Source organism: Protopterus annectens, chromosome 3.part1 (assembly GCF_019279795.1).
Source record: "Protopterus annectens isolate FY-2018-M chromosome 3.part1, PAN1.0, whole genome shotgun sequence".
Taxonomy (NCBI): domain Eukaryota; kingdom Metazoa; phylum Chordata; order Ceratodontiformes; family Protopteridae; genus Protopterus; species Protopterus annectens.
The window spans coordinates 1,754,901,630-1,754,920,866 of record NC_056732.1 but is presented as its reverse complement, the minus strand read 5'-3'; the positions used below and the strand labels follow the sequence as shown (position 1 = coordinate 1,754,920,866).

At 39.4% G+C, this 19,237-nt stretch overlaps 1 long non-coding RNA gene across 2 annotated transcripts in view; it reads left to right on the top strand.

Annotated features, from left to right (window-relative positions):
• Positions 1 to 19,237, top strand: part of LOC122798661 — a 700,012-nt gene that overhangs the window by 64,051 nt on the left and 616,724 nt on the right. The window contains exon 2 of one of the 2 annotated variants that reach the window (XR_006364295.1): positions 14,381 to 14,566. The exons of the other annotated variant lie outside the window; for it this stretch is intronic. This is a non-coding gene — a long non-coding RNA (uncharacterized LOC122798661). The remainder of the gene's footprint in view (positions 1 to 14,380; positions 14,567 to 19,237) is intronic. 2 annotated transcript variants of the gene reach the window in all.

Genomic DNA, 19,237 nt, shown 5'->3' with positions numbered 1-19,237 from the left:
CACATATCCTCAGAAATCCCATACTTTTAGTCAACAAACATTGGTGACATGAGCGATCATTAGGACACTATTCACAAATTTTCCATTGTCCCACATGGGACACACATGTGTTTACATCAAGATTAGGCTCTATAGGTCCTTACATCCTTACTCCCATTAACATGACACTACAATAAATTAATACGTATGACTATGTGGTAATGCAGATTCTTTTACAAATAGACCGGTTTAGTAATTGGCGTTGCTGTAACAGGCAGATCACAGGAATGATTCCATGTGTGAGACAGTCCTCACATTTGATTTTTTCAGCACAGCGCTGACTTCAGACATTGTGCACACTTCTGCATTTTAGCAGTTTTGTCCCTTCCCTCTTATGCACAACTTATTATTCTATCTACTGTCGAGGTTTGTAAGGGCACATTCATGTTATTTATGTCTGCAAATGGAATGAATGTGTTACAGAGAATGTACTTCTACATATAGATGTATGCATGTGTGTATGCATATATACTTATAAAACTTGCCGACTTCCATGAGGTGGTCCAATTAACACCAGCCCATCCAAACCTGACACGCCCGAATCCATAATTTCATACCCATAGTTCTTCCACCCCATCCGAGTTCAACATACATGCATACCATCAATTGTCCACTTCCTATCACAGTCATGACCCACCTCCACACATTGCCCTCTCCCGAGCATTAGGGGCCCTACACGTATGTTGTCCCAACACCTGTATTATCAGGCTCTCCCACCATTTAGTCATTGAACATACCTGCCCTTGCTTGTGTAATGGTCAGAGGTCCAATCATCCTATCAAGTTTTGGATAGTCCCACCAGGTACTACCCTCTGATTGTTTGTAAAGTAGACTTAGCAAATCAACAATGTTACTCCCACTGGTAATATCCTGCTTGTGGTGTGAGTACCAGTGCTTTGCCCACTCCTGCCCAGCTTGATATGACATACGCTGACAGCACTATATAATACTAGAGTTGCTGTTGATTCCTGATTCCCTTCTCATTCCTTTTGTACGCTTTATTGTTATGACGTTCATTCTTCATATATATATATATATATATATATATATATATATATATATATATATATATCAAAATGTAAATGTTCGTTTGTCCAAAATCTTAAATCTTCGAAAATTCTTCACCGATTGCTTTGAAATTTTCACACAATGTTGCATTTGAATATGCGCATGTTTTTATATACCTACTATTATATAGATGTCACGTGTTTTTATATACCTACTATTATATAGATGTCACACCTGTGACAGGTAAAAACATGCTTTTTTTATTTCACAGCTGCAAATGTGCAACAAATAGCCCTGAATCCACCGGCTACAATGTTAACTGCTTTCTTCACGTTATGTCAAAATGACACGTTTGCGAAAACACTGCTGTATTCAGAAGTGTCTACGTATTACATATGGAATGCGAGTAGAAAATCATTTGAACGACACAAACGAGGAGAGTGAGTCGATGGACAACCTGGCATATTCAAAGAAACTACGATAGGCAGACTGTACACCGTGCATCCCAATCAAGATGAATGCTTCTTTCTTCGCATGCTGTTGGTAAATGTGCCCAGTTCAACTTCTTTCCAGCAATTGAGAATTGTCAATGGCATTACACATGCCACTTTCCGCAGTGCATGTCAAGCTATGAATTTATTGGAGAATGACTGACACTTGGATGTATGCATTAATGACACGTGCAATACGTCACACCCAAATCAAATTTGTGCATTGTTTGCAATCATTTTGACCGCCTGATCTCCTTCATCTCCAACAGAGTTATGGGAGAAATATAAATCGCACATGGCTGAAGATATTTTTCATCAAATACGCAAGGAAAATTCAAATATGAACATGGATTTCACAGCAGAAATCTACAACGAAGCGTTGATAATGATTGAAGATTTGTGCTTAGAAATCGCGAACAAAGTTCTCAATCAATTGGGAATGCCATCACCGAATCGATCTGCTGCTGTGAACAAAATTACAACACGAGTGATCTTTTGTCGTATGTGCAATCAAATATTCCTAAGCTAACGCTTGAGCAAAATGGCATTTATGATTAAATAATGCAAACTGTCAATAACGGTGTTGGAATAATCTTCTTCTTAGATGCACCAGGAGGAACTGGTAAAACATTCCTAATTAGATTGATTCTGGCAGCAATTTGATCCCAAAATGGCATAGCCTTAGCTCTTGCATCATCCGGAATAGCTGCGACATTGCTGCCAGGTGGAAGAACTGCTCATTCCGCTTTGAAATTGCCATTGAACATGCAATTCATTGAAACTCCCATGTGCAACATTTCCAAAGCATCCGGCATGGGAAAAGTATTGCAGAAATGCAAACTTATTGTTTGGAATGAATGCACAATGGTGCACAAAAAATCGCTCGAGGCTCTTGATTGATCATTGCAAGATTTGCGTGAAAACATCAGACCATTTGGGAATGCATTAATATTGCTTGCAGGAGATTTCAGGCAAACACTGTAAATCCTAGATCGACACCAGCGGACGAAATAAATGCTTGCCTGAAATACTCTGCTTCGTGGCGGCACATAAAGACATTAAAATTAACTACAAATATGCATGTCCAGCTGCAAAACGATCGATCAGCTGAGATATTCTCATATCATTTGCTGGAAATTGGGAACGGAAAGGTGCCGGTTGATCTGACCTCAGGACGAATTTCATTGCCTCATAACTTCTGCAATTTAGTGACATCAAAAGAAGAATTGGTTGAAAAAGTATTTCCCAATATTCAAACCAATTATAAGAATCATGATTGGCTGACTGAACGAGCTATTCTTGGGGCCAAGAACAAAGACATCTACGAACTTAACAATATTATTCAGTCTAACATTCAAAGCGAGGCAGTCACATATAAATCCTTCGACACTGTTGTGGAAGCAGATGAAGTGGTTAATTATCCAACAGCATTTTTGAATTCACTCCATCTGCCAGGGATGCCACCGTACGTACTGCAATTGAAAATCGGCATGCCAATTATCATGTTGCGAAATATCAACCAGCCAAAGCTTTGCAACGGCACGCAGCTTGCAGTAAAAAAATTAATGAGCAACGTCGTAGAAGCAACAATCTTGACATGACCTTTCAAAGGTGAAGATGTCCTCATTCCTCACATTCCTATGATTCCAATGGATTTGCCATTTCAATTTAAGAGATTGCAATTCCCAATTTGATTGGCGTTTGCAATTACCATCAACAAAGCTCAGGGCCAATCTTTAGAATTGTGCGGTTTAGATCTACACACGGATTGCTTCTCACATGGACAATTATATGTTGCGTGTTCTAGAGTCGGCAAACCAGACAATCTCTATATCTGCACAGACAATGGAACAACAAAAAATTATTGTATACCCACAAGCATTGTGAAATTAAACATATTAGAAACATGCGCTTTCTCTTTTCTTTCTTTTCCATTTAACCAGACTGAGCCACGGCAACACGTGGCCGGGTACAGCTAGTATATATATATATATATATATATATATATATATATATATATATATATATATAGTTCCACTTGATATCATCAAATTATCATTTCATCGAATTTCAGATCATCGAGACCAAATCGTCGAAAACTTATTTAATCAAAAACTCATATCATCGAATCTCAAATCAATGAAAACTATAAAGCAACTACAAATAACATTCCACAAAGTTTTTGCTACATTTATGCAGAGGGGCAAGCCCCCCCTGGATCCCCCCCATAAATAAATATACCAATTCCAAGGTCGCACTACAGTGGGGGGAAAAAGATAATTTCCTAACCCCACTGTAGTGCAACCTTGGAGTTGGTATATTTAATTATGGGGTGTGGGGGTGCAGGGGGGCTTGTCCCCCTGCATAAACATAGTAAACAGTGTCTAGGATGTTATTTATAGTTGCTTTATAGTTTTCAATGATTTGAGATTCGATGATATGAGTTTTTGATGAAATGAGTTTTCGACGATTTGGTCTCAATGATCTGAAATTCGATGAAATGATAATTCTATATCAAGTGAAACCATTTATATATATATATATATATATATATATATATATATATATATGTGTGTATATATATATATATATATATATATATATATGTGTGTGTGTGTGTGTGTGTGTGTGTGTGTGTGTGTGTGTGTGTGTGTGTGTGTGTGTGTGTGTGTGTGTACATATATGTGTATATATATATATATATATATATATATATATATATATATATATATATATATATATATATATATATATATATATATTATGTATCTGCACATACTTATATACATTTCCTATGCTGGGCACTGCTTACACCCGTGCAAGCGCACTCAGACTTGCTTACTGGTGCTTTCATATGTTTATCGCTGCTTATTCATGCTTACACTTGCTTACTAGTGCCTTATTCATTATGACAGTACCACTTTGATTGAATGGATTTAGTTAAACATCTCATGCGACACTCAAGTTCACATTTACATGTTATTATGTCGGTTTTGCAGTAAAATGACATTCATTCCACATGGAAAATGATATATGCTATAGTTGGACTTGAAACGTGAATGCCTATTGGTCAGGCAGATGCTCTAACCACTACACTATTGACATTTATATTGATTCCGAATGTTTTTCTCTATTTGAATGAGTTAGATGTGTAAGCTACGCTCAGTGGAGGGCAGCAGTGTGCAAGCATGCTGCGCTTTGCTTACAGTTTCGATATTGCAGCAATGCAAATGTAAAATAGGGACACAGGGATTCTAATTGTGAAGGTCCTTAGGATGGGACTCAGCATTCCACTACATGCTCGTGTGTTTACTACTTTGATTTTACTTCACTGTTGGTGAACACTCGTGAATGCTTAGCATACATTTCGGTATCCACGGACACTGACTTACTGGCTTACTATTAGAGGCAGGCTCTAATAGTAAGCATAGTAGGTTGTGCAACTGTCGGGGCATGTTTATGCCTCCGTAAAGCACTTGTACATGCTCCCTGCACTCACGCTTGTTTCCTGTGCACGTTGAGGGTGCGGCAGTGCGCCCTCATACATATTCATATGATGCTGCTGCACCATCTGTATTGAGGACTCTTGGCGTAAGGCTAAAACCATCCTTGTGCCGAGCTTCATGAAGCCTGGGGATTATGTAAGTAAAAACATATATACTGTTGGGATGGGGATTACATCTGTGCTTATCCGAGGTTATGGGTTCTGTTCCACAGTGGAATTTTACTGGAGTATTTTCTCCTTTACATTGTCCTACTCGGAGTTAGAAGTGAAAAATACGTTAAAAATAGTGAATATTAACAGAGATCAGAAGCATCATCACAAGAGCTAACCAAAAGCCATGGCTTACAGGTAGGTCTGTGATCTTCTGAAGGCATGAAATTCAGCATTTATGGCAAATAACAGGGAAGCCTTAAGTGTGGCAAGGGGAAACTTGAAGAGAGGCATAAAAGAGGCTAAGAGGGAATATGTCAGGAAGGTGCTAAACTACTTTGAGGACATGAGGAACACCAGATGACTGTGGCAGGGTATACAACAAATTATGCACAATAAAATGAGAGCTGCACAGTGTGATGATAACACTGACTTCCTACACATGCTGAATAACTTTTTTGTAAGATTTGAGGAGAGGAACACCACAACTGTGCAAAGGTTACACACAGAGCACTATGATGCAGTACTCAGCCTTAGCCCAATGAAAGAAAAAGAGTTCTACAAAAAGTCAATCCCAAAGAGGCGGCCAGTCTAGATAATATCTTGGGTAATGTGTTAAACAGCTGTGGAGACCAATTCTGTTCAGTACTCATGGATCTATTAAACACCTCACATGGCCTAGCAAAGATCACTTCATGTACAAAGTAACAAATATCATCCTGCTACCCCAAAAAGCCTCACCCTCCAGCTTGAACAGCTTCAGGCCTGTTGCACTAAAATCCATAGTTATGAAGTGCTTTGAGAAACACCTGACTGTGGAACTATCATCAGCTTTTGATCCACTGCAGTTTGCCTACAGAGAAAACAGATCCACAGCTGATGCAATAGCGGTCACATTGCATTTTTCTCTTGAGCATCTGGAAAGCAAGGACAGCTATGTGAGAATGCTCTTTATCACCTTTAATTCAGCATTTAACACAGTTGTCCCTATGCAATTGATCAACAAGCTAGTACATCTGGGCATCAGAACACACCTCTGCAATTGGATCCTAGACTTTTTTATTAACAGGCTGCAGAAGGTTTGTGTGGGTAAGAATACCTCTAGGAGCATAGCACTCAACACAGATGTTCCGTTGTGTTCTCAGCCCCCTCTTGTTTTACCTTGTTTTAACCTAACTCATGGCTGCACGGCAAACTTTACTACAAATCATATCATCAAGTTTGCTGACAACACCATAGTTTTAGAGAGAGAGGATGAGAGTGCATACAGAGAAGAGGTTAACACACTGATTATATGGTCTGCAAAAACAACCTTGACCAGAATGTAAGTAAAACAAGAGATCATCATAGACTACAGGAAGAGGGTTCTCTACACTGCTCCTGATCAACAGCGAGACTGTGGAAAGTGTAAACAGTACCAAATTCCTCTGAGTTTATATCCCTGATGATCTCTCTTGGTCTGTAAACACCTGCCATGTAGTTTTTATCCAAAGGTGATCAGACTTTTTAACTTCAACATTAGGTCTGATCATTGACAGGTCAGGATGTTGGGACTTTCTCATTCACTGTGAGCTATTATTTTATCTATTATTTATTAAGCCCTGCCAGCCATTATCATTTATAGTGCTAAGCCAGGTGTATTTTTTTTCTTCAGTTGCTACTCCAATGTGCTTGTTCACCCATAATGTGGTACATGGTTGCTGTGTAATACAGTTACCTGAACTTTGCTGCTAGATGTGTATTTTTAGTATCTTAACAAGTGTGTATTTCTAGGGATATATGTAGCTGTATACCTAAGTGTAAAGTTGATTTATAAGATGGTTGCAGAATTATTATATGATGTTTTAAATTTGTCTTTCAATGTACGTTATTTCTTTTTGTTGTTGTTGTTGTCCCATTGTGAGATGATTGCACAGAATCTCATTTAATCTACACTTGTGTAGATTTAAATGACAATAAAGTTACTTTTGACTTTTTGATTGCAACTGGGAAATATAATCACTTAAAATATGTCAAAGGTCTTCAAAGTACATAAAAAGACATACCCAGTGAAGTAGTAACAACACAGTCTTTAATAACAAACATTGTACCATCATAAGACTTGACAAACAGGATATAAATAATGATTATAAAATACATGGTTAAATCATAAAAAATAGCACCGTCATTAAACATCTGCAGATAATGCATGGTTAAATCATAAAAAATAGCACCGTCATTAAACATATGCAGATCAGGTAGACACAATTCAAACTTTGTGTAGTATGTTCTTACCAAAGTGAGAAAAACATATTCTATAGTCCATCTAATTCTAGAGTCACACAAATGAGATCCTTGCATCTCATTGTCACTCACTTATCCAACTAATAATTAAATACAATAGGTTTTACAGGCTCCAAACAAACCACCTGAAAGGAGATGAAAAGGTGCAATAACCGCTTACTTGAAAAATCACAGGGTTGATAAAAAAAAAAAAAAAACTTACAATTCACTTCTAGATAGCAAAGATCAGATTTGGAAATACAAAAAGTAAAAATCAATAATCATAAACAATCATGACGGATATATGTAAAAAACTTGATTGGTTATGAAACTGACTTCTCCTTAGACTCAGAAGAAGTCAGATTCATTACGTGCCCTTGGTGCTTAACCAGGTAAGGCAAATTCTCATTTTGCATGGTTTAATTTATAAATATAGCATAAGATAACAACAGGTATGATGGCCTAGAGCTGTTTTACTGAATTTCCTGTTTGCACTTATTTTTAAAAACTTTTTTTTCTCAAAACTTGCATTTTATCTGTCTTTGGCCTAGCACTCTTGTGTGGGGTCATTTACTGCACTGTTATAACTTGTTGATACTTGTGAACCTCTGCTATCTCTGAAAAAAACAAAAAAATAAAAAAAATCTTGCCTTTTTCCCCACTTTTCTGAGATTTAAAAAAGTTCAGTTACAGGCTTGCTGTTCTTGAACTGTTTGTAAGTTTCTTGGAGGCCATTTTTTGCTTGGGCTAAAGGGAAGTCCCTCTGTTGATCAGTGGCAGTGAAAAACATTGAGCATCCTGCCTGCCCCTGTGGGAGTGGTTACTGACTTGAAACTGTAGTTTTATTGGCCATTTTGGATCAATTGCAAACTTCTTCATCTTCCTCTCTTAAAAAAAAACCCCCCTGTGTTTTTTTTTTTTTTTTTTTTTTTTTTTTTTTGTTGTGAAGCACACACCCAGAGAGAAAAAAGCTGAGAGAAGAAAGGAGCCACTTTTGATATTTTAAGTATTTTTCCTCTGTTTATTTGCTAAGTTTTTTTTGCATAGCCGCCTATTTTGAGCATTTTCTGGCTTGTTAAACTTGATTTCTGCATTAGTAACTGTATTTAGAGCACAACCTAGAGCTGTTTACTGAATTTCCTGTTTGCACTTATTTTTAAAATCATTTTTTTCTCAAAACTTGCATTTTATCTGTCTTTGGCCTAGCACTCTTGTGTGGGGTCATTTACTGCACTGCTATAACTTGTTGATACTTGTGAACCTCTACTATCTCTGAAAAAAACAAAAAAAAAAAAAAAATCTTGCTTTTTTCCCTCTTTTCTGAGATTTAAAAAAGTTCAGTGACAGGCTTGCTGTTCTTGAACTGTTTGTAAGTTTCTTGGAGGCTATTTTTTGCTTGGGCTAAAGGGAAGTCTCTCTGTTGATCAGTGGTAGTGAAAAACATTGAGCAGCCTGCCTGTCCCTGTGGGAGTGGTTACTGACTTGAAACTATAGTTTTATTGGCCATTTTGGGTCAATTCCAAACTCCTTCATCTTCCTCTCTTAAAACCTGTTTGCCTCATGGTTTTGGCGTCTTTTCAGGCTTGTTGGCTGTTGGTGAAGCACCCACCAAGAGGAGAAAATGCTGAGAGAAGAAAGGAGCCACTTTTGAGATTTTAAGTATTTTTCCTCTGTTTATTTGCTAAGTTTTTCTGCATAGCCGCCTATTTTGAGCATTTTCTGGCTTGTTAAACTTGATTTCTGCATTAGTAACTGTATTTAGAGCACAACCTAGAGCTGTTTACTGAATTTCCTGTTTGCACTTATTTTTAAAATCGTTTTTTTTTTCAAAACTTGCATTTTATCTGTCTTTGGCCTAGCACTCTTGTGTGGGGTCATTTACTGCACTGTTATAACTTGTTGATACTTGTGAACCTCTGCTATCTCTGAAAAAACAAAAAAACAAAAAAATCTTGCTTTTTCCCACTTTTCTGAGATTTAAAAAAGTTCAGTTACAGGCTTGCTGTTCTTGAACTGTTTGTAAGTTTCTTGGAGGCCATTTTTTACTTGGGCTAAAGGGAAGTCTCTCTGTTGATCAGTGGCAGTGAAAAACATTGAGCAGCCTGCCTGCCCCTGTGGGAGTGGTTACTGACTTGAAACTAGAGTTTTATTGGCCATTTTGGGTCAATTCCAAACTCCTTCATCTTCCTCTCTTAAAACCCTCTTTTGCGTGGTTTTGCACATTTTTGTGCATAGCGCAACAGTGGGTAGCGCCGCCTAATTGGGTTTAAACTATTCCTGGCTCCACAAAGTCTGCTCTTCACTTTTTCCTTAGAACTGCTCTATCTCTCAATTTAAACACCATATTCTCATTCTAAGGCCCTTCACTGGTCCAATTAAGTAATCCTACAAGTTAGCACTATTAAACCATAAGCACTACTTACTCTTATACTCTCTATGATTACCCTGTCCTCTATTGGTCCATCTTAAATTCAGTTTCCCTATATTACTCTAGCATGTCCAAAGGTCAGTCAATGGTTTCCTCTCCAGTCCAGCTGGTGAATCTGGGAATATTGAGGCAATGTTACAACTGTCTCATGAACACGGACAACCCTCTCCTCCTCCAAACAGGTTCAAATATATGTGAGAGATGCAACTATTTAGCCAAACTGGAGGCTGAGCTCCATCATCTCAAAACTGGTGTAACCAGTCAGGAGGAGAAGGTAACCTCACACAACACAATTCCAGTATCACATAGTCCCACCACATCAGTGAACCAAACACATAAATACACAAAAACATACTCGGAGGCTCTAAATAAAAATCTACCTAAGCAACAGAGACCTCCAAAGCAGACATCCAAGCAAACGCTACCTCAAAACAAAAAACGCACAACACATAGCCTGCAAAGTCAGTGTGCCAAGCAGCCACAGCCCTTAAGGCTGAATAACACACCTGATACTCTTGTAATAGGTGACTCTATTGTCAGACACACTGATGTCCCGCTCACCAGGCTGAATAAAGAGAAGGTCACGGTGAGCTGCCTGTCAGGTGCTATGATCCGCCACATAACGCAAGCACTCAGGTCACTCCAAAGCAAATACAAATATGACTCAGTCATTGTACATGCTGGTGTGAATGACCTGAGATGTACCTCCCTGGACTACATGAAAAGAGACATAGAGGAGCTCTCTGATCATGTAGCCCAGGCTGGTATGACCCTGACCTTGAGCAGCATCTTACCCTCACCTAGAATGATGCCACAGTACAAAGACAAAATGATCGATTTTAACAATTGGCTAAAATGTTGGTGTCATTCAAAGGGGATCCAGTGTCTGTCAGCCTGGGATGACATGCTCAACAAGCCACATTGCTTTGCTAGGGACGGCTTGCACCTGTCACCACTGGGCTTTTGGATATTGGCAAAGGCTCTTGCCACCCCCATAGTGCCTTTTTTAGGCAAGGCTCAAAAGTCAAACCTACCCTCATAGACAGCACAAGGAACAAGAAACTAAGGGTAATGCTGCTTAACGCCAGAAGTCTTAACCTCAAGATGCACGCACTCAAAGCTCTCCTCAGTATGGAGAACATCGATATCTGTGCAGTGACAGAAACCTGGTTCAAGGCTCCAGAGAGCACCCCAGCACTACCAGGCTACACCTCATATCATGCTTTTCGGCCCCAAAACCCGGACCGAACCACAAAAGGAGGGGGAGTTTCCATATTTATCAAGGATATCCACACCTCCAGGTTAGTGGCATTGCACGAAGTATCGGAGACCATCTATGTGCAACTAATAGTGGGCAAGACTGCTTTTCAGTTTATAGCATCCTACAGACCACCCTCTCAAAGTCAGGAATCCCACTCGGCTTTCCTAAAAACATTGGAGAACATGAAGATCTCTCCGAACACCATTATATTGGGTGACTTCAACTACCCAAACATTGACTGGGAGCACTACTCAAGCCCCAGCACCTTAGCCCAAAGGTTCCTGGAAATTATAAACTCAAATGCTATGGAACAACTAGTCACCACTCCCACAAGAGGGGACAACATACTAGACCTGATCAATACCAACATGGGGACTCTATGCTCAACACCAGAAGTATATCCCTCACTGGTAAGATCATACCATAAATTAATTTCACTGGATGTCCACATCCCGACCCCACCCCCAGCCCAGAAAACCACAGTGAAAAACTTCTCAAAAGTGAACTTCTCACTTCTCAAAACCAAAGTGGAATCCTTCAAGGCCCCAGGGCCAGTGGAAACTACTGCCCAAACTGCAGAATCCTATATAAACGCATTCTACGGACATCTCCAGGAATGCATGGATCATGCTATCCCAAACAAAACCAAGACCCAATCATCCAAAGGCAGGCATCCAGTCTGGTGGACCCCTGCCATAAATAAATTATACAACAGAAGGAGGAAGCTACTACATGATAGAGCAAAATCCCTAATAGGGAAGGCATCTCTGATCAGTACTAGCAAAAAATTACGATCCCTCATAAAATCCTCCAAGGCCAGCTTCGAGAGAAAAATTGCACAGGAAACCAAAGACAATCATAAGGCTTTTTTCAGTTATGTTAGGAACCTGGGATGCAACTCCCAGACTTGTTCTGAGTTGATTCTAAATGACAAAAAATACACTGAACCCACAGACATCGACAATATCCTGGCAGACAGGTTCAGTGCAAACTTCTCCACCCCCTCCCCCCCAAAAGAGCAAGTATCTATCCCAGCAGAGGGCTGCTTCCCAAACATCTCTGATGCTCAGGTGAAGGCTGCCCTCTCCAAAGCAAAAAACACTGCTTCCATGGGACCAGATGGCGTCCCAGGTTGCGTCCTACATGAACTCCAAGAGGAACTAATCCCTCAAATAAAACAGCTATACAATCTCAGCCTCACTACAGGATATGTGCCCACAGAATGGTGTACAGCAACAGTGGTCCCACTCCACAAAGGTGGAGCCTCTACGGACCCTGGAAACTATCACCCCATAAGCCTGACTAGCTTAGTCTGCAAGGCTATGGAGACGATCATCATGGAGCTCATAAACAAAGACATTGGGGACCTACAGACACTAGATCCTACCCAGTTCGGCTTTGTCAAGGGCAGATCCTGCCTTTTGAACCTGCTTTACTTCTTCGAAACAGTCACCAAAGCCATAGATGAAGGGAAGGTAGTCCACACAGCCTATCTGGACCTTGCAAAGGCATTTGACGCAATACCCCACTCGGGCATCATAGATAAGCTATCCAGCTTAAATATAAACCCCTATGTCACAAGATGGGTTGCAAACTGGCTCAAAGACAAAACCCACAGAGTAAGAGTTGCTGGAGCCATGTCAGACTCAAAACTGGTCACAAGTGGCATCCCACAGGGTTCTGTCCTGGGATCACTCTTGTTTGGTATATACTTTTCCGAGGTACAGACAAACGTGGGAGGACTATGGCTCATCAAGTTCTCAGATGACTGCAAACTGGGTGCCATAATCGACTCTCCAGATGACACAGACATCCTTCAAAAAGGTCTCACAGAGACAGATAACTGGTGCCAGCACCATGGTTTAAAGCTAAATGCCAAAAAATGTATAGTCATACCCTTTGGCAAAAACAATGTGCCCACAAATTACCACATAGGCGGAAACCCATTAAGTACAGAGAAAGTTATTAGGGACCTGGGGACCCAAGTTGATAACAATCTCTCCTTTGAAAACCACATTGTCAAAGTGGTTAGAAAGACCTTCTACATAGCCCACCTCATCACGAAGGGATTCACATCTAGATCAAGAGATGTAATTGTGCCCCTTTATTCATCCCTCATCAGGCCCATCATAGAATACAATGCCCCTTTTGGGATGTACCTTACCCGACACCTGCAGCAATTAGAAAGACCCAAAAAGTATCTCACCAAGAGGATGAAGGGTCTCAAACAGATGCCATATGCTGCTCAGTTAAAAAAACTCCAGCTGTACTCAGTTGCATACCTCCTACTTCGAGGCGATCTATGCCTGACATACAAAGCTATGTCAAATCCAGAATTAATGGACATGCTCCACCTCAGTAAATCTAAATCCCTTAGAGCCACACGCTTGAGGGACTTGAACCTCAGCACAGAAATAAATAGAACTTGCTGGAGGGGCAGGTTCATAACCCAGAGGCTCCCTTCGCTCTGGAATAGAATTCCAGTTCATGTGAGGCAGAGCACCTCACTGAATCTCTTCAAGAAGAATCTCGATAGGTGGATGGGGGATTGTAGGTTTGTCCCAGGGATTACTCCCGTGTCAGTATTAGACAGAGGCACAGTAAACTAAACTTTAAAAAGGGCACAGTATACTCAAATCAAGGGGTGGCATAAGCCACACAGAATCGGGCTAGGCTTATAATTGCCCCAGGGCAGATAGCCTAGTATGAACCTATGAACCTATGATAGGGCCCACATGTAATCACATTTTGAAGTTACTCTCTAATTTTAAATATGAAATGAAGAAGCACAGATGCCTGCACATAGCTTATAGTCGTTTGATGTGATCTCCCTTATATGAGTCACTTATTTATTTTATGTTATATGTAATAATACGTATGGCACATTTAAGTCTTCAAAGATACTAGACTATAAAAGTGCTTGCTCCTTCCAATAACTTAGCTACAGGCAATTTCCTCATATAAAGATAATTATAACCCATTTTGAATTAGTCACATAAGATGTCATATACTTAACCAGAAGCATCTTGCCTATAAATACAATATGAGGTTATGGAAAAAAATAAGAGTGTCCTACCTACCAATACAAGTAAATATCCTTATCATAAAGAAGTCATACTGACAGGGTACTTAATTATGAGATGGGTGGAATGTATAAGGCAGGAACTAGGTAGAATATGTCATATAGGTCTTAAATAATTTGTACTTCAGTAATTCAATATTATTGTTTTTTTCAGAAAGGTGCACACTGCCAGTTCTGTAACATCAAATGAGTACATTCTGTTCAGCTTGAAAATCCACTTGGGTGCCAAGTGCAACAGTAACAGGCTTACACTGTGGTCTTGGTACAGTGCTTATTAAACAGTCCCTGGAAATGAAACTTCCCTTGGTTGTTCTTGTGACTGTTCTGCTTTATGCTGCTGGTAAGTTGCTTAACTCAGTTTGACACTTTATTAAAAGTCATGTTTCAGAAATCCAATACTGCTGTCTACAGAGTTCAGCTTGTGGCTTGTGCAGTTGTGTCACATGCTTCTTTGACAATGTTTAGACAAGTACCATACCAGCCTCAGAATAAGCAGTGAAGTCCTAACATAAACTTACTTACTCTTTACTCGGCTATCATGATAACTTGCTTATGCTTCTCTCTCTGACTAGGCAATGCTTGTTCAGAACACACGACTAATGCACTCCTCTTACTGAAACATATTACATCTTGTGAATTGTGTATATTTTATTTAGCTTTTGTTTAATTGGCAATATCACCTTCCATATACATATTTTGTTTGCTACTATGTCACATAATGTATCTTTTATCATAATGTATGTTTTATTCTTCCCCTTCTGCATTATTTTCTCCTGCCCACAGGCTGCGCTTGCAGCTGGAAAGTGATATTTGTCCAACCTACTTACTTGATTATCATACTGTTAATAAACAAATAGAAGCCCCTACCCCTCCCCTCAATTATGTGTGGCTGTTCTTTTGTAGGCCAAGAAAGCCATGAGGCATAGTCCCAAGTGTACCCCCACTCAGGGACCTTGAACAGCTATGTCTACCTCGGCCACACAGGTAACTATACCTCTGGTCACTAATGGGACTTCAGAAGGAAACTTGTCTTTCAGGTCACATCATCACCATCCCTCTTCTGTGCAGAATGGTGAGCAAGAAATACCTCACTATTCCTTTTCCCCTCCCTTGCAGCTCCAGCAGGTACCTGAACAAGTAATCAAATTCAGATTGTATGAGTCAAAATCAAGGTTCGACTTTTAAAATTTACTTTGAGGGCAGTTCTTACTGGACATGCATATAAATGTCTAATGTTTATCACAGTGTGCAACTTTTCACTGGTGTATACTTTCAATTAAACTGATACAATCTCACTGTTTGATTACTTGTCCTCTTTCAGTTAGAGCTACTAGTTTTTCCTGTAAATCTATACATCTGTTCTTAAAAAATATTCTTATTTAGGCATTTTTGCATTTTATCAAGTTTATGTTTTATGCTTGCAGTCATGTCATAAAGAGTATAACTTAATTATGTCTTCAGGCATACATACATATCTGAAATGCACATACCCACTCGCGCATATTTTATATATATATATATATATATATATATATATATATATATATATATATATATATATATATATATATATATATATACACATACATACATACACATACATACATACACTAACACTACATACACACAGCAATAGATGTATAACACACACTAACACACACATGTACACACACAAACACATACACAAAAGAGACAGATGAATTGAGTATGGAAGACTAGAAGGTTCTAAGCAATGAAATGATCAAGCCTGAGAGATAATGATCATTCGTTTGCAATAAGTTTTCAACATAAGCCCTGGATTGTTCATTTTTAATGGTCTCTTTCTAAATGTTGCTGATATTCATTTTGATTTGATAACTCATTAATTATTTCACAGCACAGGCACACAAATGCAGCATAGGATAATAGAATCATAGGATTATAGGAGGTTATTAGGCTAATGGTCCTGGGGCCCTTGCAAGCCTAGCCAAGAGTTTATCCCCAAAAAGGAACCTCAGTCAGCACCTGTCACCCCTGTCAATTAGGGATACAGGTGGGACCCCTGGGACAAATTTTTGGTTTCCCATCCACTCATCAAGGCTGCACTTGAAGAGAGTCAGTGAGTTTCTCTGTTTGACATTTATGGGAAGTCTTTACCAAGACAGGGCAGTCTCTGGGAGATACATCTGTCTCTCCAGGAGGTTTTGTTGATGTTGCATATTAGATTCAGGCCTTTTGAGCAGGTAACATATGAGGAGTTAGACTTATGGAAATGCAGCATCTCTAGTAGGGCAGGGTCCGAGTTTGCCTTGTAGGTGAGACAGAAATCACCCCCAAGCAGTCTGTACGATACTGAACAGACTGATAATGTTTTGAGTCTGTCCACGTAGGACAGGTGTTGGAGATCATGGATTCTCTTTGTGAGGTATTTCAGTGGCATTTCCAGTTGGTGCAGATGTCTGGAGAGGTACATACAAAATGGGGCATTATACTCAATTCATTGTCTAATGAGGGAGGAGTATAGAGAGGTAATATTATCCTTTTTTCTGGATGCAATCCCTTTACTTATGAGATGAACCAAGTGAAAGGATTTTCTGACCACTGCCACTACATGATGGTTGAATGTGAGGTGGTTATCAACCTGAGTGACAAGTCTCTCACCACAGGTTGTGTGCTTAGGGGGTTGCTGTTGATATGGTAATCAGTAGGGGTCATGTTTTTGCCGAATGGTATGGTGATACATTTTTTTGAATTTAGCTTGACACCATGACTTTGACACCAGTCATTAGTTGCTGTGAGACCCTCTTACAGTATGTTAACATAATTTGGGAAGTCAGTGACAGCACCTATTTTGCAGTCATCCACAAACTTGGTCAGCCACAGGTGTTTAGTCTTTGCTTGAACCTCTGAGAAGTAGATGTCAGTAGGGCTGCCAGGACAGATCCCTGGTGAACTCCACTAGTTACAGGTCTGCTCTCAGAGGTGGAGGCACCTATTTTGGCTGTGAGGATCCTGTGAGTGAGCCAGTTGGCCACCAACCTGATGAGATAGGGATTTACACCAAGTTGTGTTAGCTTTTCAATGATGCCAGAGTGGGGGATTGTGTCAAAGGCCTTGGCCAAGTCAAGCTAAGCTGTATGTACTGACTTTCCCTCATCCAGGGACTTGGTGACACTCTCAACGAAGTCAACCAGGGTTCAACAGGCAAGATCTGCCTTTGACAAAACCAAACTGGGTGGGGTCAATTGCTTGGATTTTGCCTATGTCCTTGTTTATGAGATCCATAATAATACACTCCATGGCTTTACAGATCAGACTTGTCAAGCTAATGGGGTAATTGTTTCCAGTCAGTAGTGGCTCCACCTTTGTGCAAGGGGATGAATATGGCAGTTCTCCGCTCTGCTGGAATGAAGCTTGTACTTAGGCTGTGGTTGAATAGGATGCTCAATTTTGAAGCCAGTCCTTGCTGAAGATTGTGCATAATACAGCCTGGGATACTATCAGGTCCCATGGAAGCTGTACTGTTTGATTTGGTTATGGCCATTAGAACTTGATCTACAGAGATATCATGTGTGGGACAAGTATCGGGGATGTGAAAAGGGCCTTTGGGGGTTGAAGTGGGTAGGTTTGTATTGAACCTCTATGCTAGAATGTTGGCTAAGTCAACATGATTGGTGTAAGTGATACTGTTATGTACTAATTCAGAATAAGCCTGGACTTTGCCATGGAGTTTCCTGATGTAACTGAAGAAGACTTTGTGGCTTCCCTTTGTTTCAGGGGCTAGTTTAAATTCATAATTGGCTTTGGAGGCTTTCACTAGTGATCTAATTTACTTTAATTTTCTTGTTGAGGCTAAGGTGGGAGCTTTTCAATTTGGAATATGTTTCTTTTTACCCTTGGACAGCAGTTTTTTCCTTTTGTTGTAAAGCCTGTTGATAGAGGATATCCACCAAACAGGTTTGTGTTTCCTTGAGGAACAGGTTTTAGTTCTATTGGGTATGACTGAGTCCATGCAGTTGTACACGTGCTTGTATACTGTATGGCATGCTGTTCAGCATAGTTGTCTACATCCTCTGAGGGGGGCAGTGCTATGAAGCTACAGATACCCTCCCTAAAGCCTGGAATTTCCTTCTTTTCACTATTGCCTTTACACAAGGAAATATGTCTTCTTCAGATTCTGCAAAAATTATGGTGCTCAAGGATAAGAATTTAGCTTATTGGTTTCAATTGCTGACAAATGACAAATTGAAATCTGTAGGCTAATTGCTGAATATGAATTAAGTAAAAATCTCTGGTTGAAAATACAAGCCTGGAGACTGTTTGTGCCTAATAAAATAGATGTAATGTCATCTACTATAAAAGTGTCTGCCCCCAAATTATTCAGCCTTTTGGCTCTATCTATACAACATAAATTTCCTAATAATGGCAAACTTTCACAAATATATAAAATAATTAGAAATGAAATAAAAAGTTATCCAGAGAATTATTGGAACTATTTCTCCTCAGTTACTAATAATCCACCTAATGATCAGGATAAGAAAATAATATTAGAATCATCCAGATTGACTACTTCCTCACCTATATGGAGATTGTTTTCCTGGAAATGTATGTACAAGTCCTTTTTGACACCTCAAATAATGGGGAAAATTAAAAAGAGAGACAGTATGTGCTGGAGATGTAAAATAGAAACAAAGACTGACTGGTCTTGTATGCTTTTTCACTGCATAATTCATAAAGCCTATTGGGGCAACATAAACAACTTGCTTCAGGCTTTATTTTCAGATAACTTTGTTCTGTCTAACTCTTTGGTTCTGTTCAATACACCAATTCCTGCTTGTGTGACAAAAAATAAATAAATAAATACACCCTGAGTTAGTCTTTTTTAACTGTTCCTAGAAAGGCTATAACTAGAAGTTGGAAATCTGATACTTCACCCTCTTTAAGAATATCATTACTGAAATTTGTCACTTGGAATTGTTGACTAGTAAATGAAGATCCATCAGAAATATGTCTTCATATAATATGTGGTATA